Here is a 5,516-nt window from a genome sequence, read left to right as displayed (position 1 = left end):
GTCTCCCATTCATTATAAAGAGCAGTTGCTAATGATGTTGAAGATATAAAAGCAAATGATGATCATCACAAGTTTGTCACATTTTCTTGGCTTTTATAAAAAGGAATTAAACTACGTATGGAATTTTGGCGCTTGGGCATATATTCTCTATTTTTGCAGGAAGATTACTAGATCTACATAAGTGGTCCTACCAGAAGAGCCATCTTAGCCAATCCTTTTTTTTTTAAATGTGTGGCGGGTGTTTTCCAAGAAAGAATTCTAGGAAAGTATTTTCTAAAATTAAAAATATAGATGTGCAATTACAATCTGGTGAGAATTCTATATCCTGGCAAAGAGACTCTATTTACTGATTAAACTTGAGCTCTCACACAGTGGGAATATATAGATATAGACCTTAGGATCTTCAGTCTCTCAATATTCTCCAGATTGGGGAAGACAAGTAACAATCATGATTGTCAATTGAAATTTGGAAAATAGTTTAGGGTAAAGGGGAAAATACAGACAGTCTAGGGATGTAGGTGGAACTGAAACAGAGTGAGTCACAGGGACCCTACTGTGACCATGTACAATGGACACCAGAGGAGGAGTGCCAAGGCTGATCCCACACAATGACTGCTGGAGGCCCCGAGTGCCTAAAACCCTTTCTCAGTACTAAACAGTGAATTGATTCACTTTTAACATAAAAAAAAAATTCTGAATGATTTCTTAAATATTATTATTAGTTAAATATTATTTAACTCTGTGAAAGAGAAATGCCAGAAGAAAGCCAAAAGACAATCAACTTGAATTCTACTTGACCTACCTATTTTTTTCAATGCCTATATTATTAAGGTTTGGATCTTTTAAAATCACCTTATCAGTATAATTCTTTAGAGAATATTAGGTCCTTCTCCTTTAAGAAAGATATTGCACAAGCACAGGACACCATGATTTGCTAATACATACCTTGGTGTGCTCAGCTTCAAGCCTTGCCATCCTTTAGAACATTGGGGTATGAATGTGTTTGCTAGGCCTGCATAATAATTGATCTATAGACCTGTTGCACCTTGACATGCAGCAGTTCACACAAGTTAATACTGAATGTAAACTAAAATTAGAATGAGAATTGTTGTATTCAATTATTTTGGCTGTAATTTATGCAATTGGTTTTTCTGTGATTTTTAGAAAAGGAGGCACCTGTGTTCTTTTATTACTGTAAAGTTTTCTTCACAAAAATTTGGTGAATTTCATTAGTTGGTCTACCTCATTTTTTTTTTTTTTTTATGATTCCTAATTGTCTTAAGTTGTGTCTATAGTATGTTGTCCTTTCATTTAATCTGGTGAATGAATTAAAATTTTCTCCAACCTCTTAAAAAATATTTTTATTTTTAATAAAATATTGCTAAGGAGTACCAGATATTGCCTCCTTGGGAACAAAAACCACGTTAAAAAAACAAAACAACAACAACAAAAAAACTCGGCATTCATGTCTTGGAAAGGTCCTGCTTGGGCTTCAACACTGGCAGGACAGCATCTTTGAGCTCATCCTTCACCAGCATCCTCATGAGCTCTCAGGGATCCCGTTCACAAACCCTCTGTGATTGCCATCAACCACAAAGATGAGACCTTGTGTGGTCTGGAAACAGTGGTGCCACAGAGGGTGGGTCTTATCTTAGCTGCCCACATCCCACGCAATGAAGCTGATATTCTTGGACTCCATGGTTTCCACGTTGAAGGCTCTAGTGGGAATGGCGGTCACGGTCTTACCTAGCTTCAGTTTGAACAGGCTGGTGGTCTTCCCCACAGCATCCAGGCCGACCACGAGAACTCACATTTCTTTTTTGCCAAAAAGGCCCTTGAAGAAGAGGTTTGTGTAGATATTCCCCATGCTGTGGACTGGAGGGAGAGACACCGGACAGAGAAACCCTTGGAGACCAGCAGGCCCTGGTGAGGCTGCTGCTCCAAGCCAGGAGTTGGTTTCACTCCCACTAAGATGTTATACCTTCAATCTCATATTTTTTCTGTTTTAGTACCCCATACAGGATATCTTATTACATTTACTCATAGTATCTCTATAGGTTGTTCTAGAAGGTGAACAGTTTCTCAGACCGTCCTTGTTTTTGATGATCTTGACAGTTTTGAGGAGCACTAGTCAGATATTCGGTAAAGTCCTCATCAATTTAATCCTGTCTGATGTGTTTCTCATGGTCATACTGGGGTTATGGGTTCGTGGGACAAAGATTACAGAGGTAAAGTGCTGTTTTCTTCATGCCATATCAAAAGTACATACTGTCAATATAACTTTTCACTATTGATGCTATCATTCATCACTCGCCTGAAGGGAGTGTTTGTCAGCTTTCTCCAGTGTCAAGTTACTCTTTTATTCTCAACTTTCTGTACTATACCCTTTAGAAGGTACTGTGCACATCACATACTTAAGGGATGGGGACTTTGTTAGCCAAGTAATTGTATTGGCAAAGAAACAGAGAGCTTGATATGCAGAGGCATCCTATAACTAACAAACAACCTCCAGAAGACCAAACCTGCACTAACCTCCCAGGAGAATATTCTCCAATTTCCTCTTAAATGTGACCTGGGGCTTCACTATATAAGAAAAACTCTCCAGAGGCAGAGCCAGAATGCACATTAGACAATGAACAACAGAGTTGTTTCTAAAGTGCTGTGTCCTACCAGTGACATTTGATAAATGCCTTGGAAAAGGGGACTGTGTTTCTTTTTTTTTCCTCTTTCCAAATGAATTTTTATTACAGTGTTCTTATTCTTATTCCATATTTCAACATGGGGTGGATAAACATATTACTTGTCTCCTAGCTGTCTAAACTAAACACCCATACTGGAACTTGCTGAACATTCTTCATTCTTCATGGATATTTAGTTACCATATTAATTTAGGATTTTCTTGCTGGAGAAAAAGAATTTGTTCCATAAATGAGAAGTGACTGCATGGTTATTTGGATAGCCACAGAAATAAATTAACAACAGCAAAAAAAGGTCACTGTCCCTTTATGTTCTTTCATGGTAACAGAATCTTGATTCTGTTATATTGGGTATATCATTATCCAGAAGAAAAAAATAACATTTCCTTCATTCCCTAGCATGTAGGTATGGTCATGGGACTAAATTCTCTCCAGTAAGATGGAAGTTCAAGAACATTTTGTTAAATGTATGCAATTACAGGGTTTTCCTATTAACTAAATGGGATTTGCCTCTCACCGTTGACTCCCCTGCCTTCTTTCTATATGGAATAAGAATGCATTGCAGAATTGTTTTGGCATATATGAATGAGGGCAATATCTGTAGAAGGGTGAACCACCCAAAATGAATAGAATTCATGGCCTTGAGAATACCATACAGTAGGAATCCCACTGGATGGAGATGTTAAGTGATAAAAATAAATATTTGTTTTTTATAAGGTACAGATTTGTTGGAACACTCTCTCATACAACCAAACTTTACATTAATTAATACAATTGACCATTGTTTCAAAAATGTGAATGGGTGTTCAGAAGGCAGAAAAGGAGAAAAAAACATTTTTAGAACAAGGTACATGATAAATTTATTTAGATATTAATAAGTGATATAATGGTAAATAAAAGAGTGAAGTAGTTTTTCTCAGAAATATAACTAAATTAACATGGATCTCAGAAACAGACCCATATATATTTAAAACTATGCATGAGATAAAGTCACATAAGTGGGAAAAGGATAAACACTTCAGTTAATAGCAGTGGAACTGATTATAAATCTGGAAAATTCATTTTAGGTTTATATGCACATCAATTCCAGATGAAAAATAACAAATATGAAAGGCAGTATCTCAAAGCCTTTTAAAAAGATATAGGTGATTAATGACACACCACTCAGTATTAAAATATCTGCAAACAAGGCAAAAAAAAACACAAATAGAACAGAAAAGATTGATAATTTGGAATATATAATAAAATTAATCTTTCTGTTCATTAAAGTGCCCCACGAAAACATTGAAAATATGGTCACAAATTTTTAAGTTTGTTCAAAATTGATAAAAAAAAAAAAAAGGAACTCAGGCAAAGATCATCCTCTGAAAACTTTGGAGAGACATCAACAGACTTTTCACAGGATAAAAACATGCCTATCTTCATTTGTAAGTGGAAAAATGCAGATAAAACCACGATGAGAAATCACAAAAATTAAAAGGTGTATAATGACAAACATTGTCACAAAAATAGCAGAATGCATACCTTCATACCTACATATGTAAGTGTAAATTGTGAGGGAAAAATTGCAAGAGAAAGAAAAAAAAAATCTTTAGCAAGTAATTTAGCAAAAGCCTAAAGAGTTGAATGTGTGCAAATATCAAGATCTACCAATTCTGTTCTTGACAGATACACAGATATAGATACAGAGAATTACCATGTTCATGATAGATATCATCGATCTATCCATCTACATCATAGACTAGAAACTTTTTTTTAAAGATTTGTTTATTTGAGAAAGAGAGAGCAAGACAATGAGAGAAAGCATGAATGGAGGGGAAGGTCAGAGGGAGAGGGAGCTGCTGAGCTGCTGCCCTGCTGAGCATGGACTAGACATGAGGCTCCATGTGAACCTCATGATCCCAAGACCTCAGGATCATGACCTGAGCAGAGAAACTTTTGAACTCGTGAACAAGAAGGATATCTTCCTCTCTTTCTTTCCTCTTTCTGCCTCCTTTTCCCTCCTTCTCTCCTCTCCTTTTCTTATCTCACCCTTTCTCCCTTAGCGCCCCCCCCCATCTTTTTTCTATCTACTCATCCATCCATCATTTTTATTTACTTAACATTTGCTTGTTGAATACTCTTGTGGAAGCACTACCATAAGTACAGTACAAATACTACATTTAATCATCACAGCTTAATGAGTTAGGAACAGTTACCATCCCCATTTTTCAAATGAAGAAAATAAAACAAGTAATTGATGGCAGCTCCTGAAGGAAATACAGTTGTTATTGTTGTTTTTTTAATTTGCACCCACTTGTCTAAGGCTACTGTGTGTTGTATAAGTAGAAACAAGTTTTCCCTTATTTAAAATTCTTCATTTACTATCTTTTGACTTTTACCCTATCCTTTGCCTGGCATATAATTCATTTTTTTTTATCTTAAAACTGTCTTACTTACAATTTCTGAGAAGCTCAATGTATGTTGTGTTGTTTTAGTTTTATATTTTAGAACTTCTGATAGTGCTAATTTATTGTACACAAATAAAATATAAATATAGTAATTTGTATTTGTCTTATTTTTGTGTGTTGAGTGATGAGGGACAGAGGACTAGCTGAGGACAATGCATAAGCCCAGGGCAGCACATTGACAAGTCTTTGAAATAGACAGAGGGACATTCCTCTATGGACTCAACTGCCTCAATATTCATACTTTGCTAAGGGCAACAGGCAATCTTAGCCTGACCCCCAGAATCCTATCAGTCTACTTTAACATATAAAAATTCCTTTAGAAATTTCTTTTATCTCTAACCCCCCAAGATATGTGTTGGCAATCATCCCC

General features: G+C 36.0%; 1 pseudogene; it reads right to left on the bottom strand.

Moving 5' to 3' along the window:
• Window positions 1–1,540: 1,540 nt before the first annotated feature.
• Window positions 1,541–1,867, bottom strand: LOC112917723 (ADP-ribosylation factor 1 pseudogene; annotated as a pseudogene).
• Between the last annotated feature and the right edge of the window lie 3,649 nt (window positions 1,868–5,516).

This window comes from Vulpes vulpes, chromosome 15, assembly GCF_048418805.1.
Source record: "Vulpes vulpes isolate BD-2025 chromosome 15, VulVul3, whole genome shotgun sequence".
NCBI lineage: Eukaryota > Metazoa > Chordata > Mammalia > Carnivora > Canidae > Vulpes > Vulpes vulpes.
The sequence above is the reverse complement of the archived record's forward strand: the minus strand, read 5'-3'. Positions and strand labels throughout refer to the sequence as shown.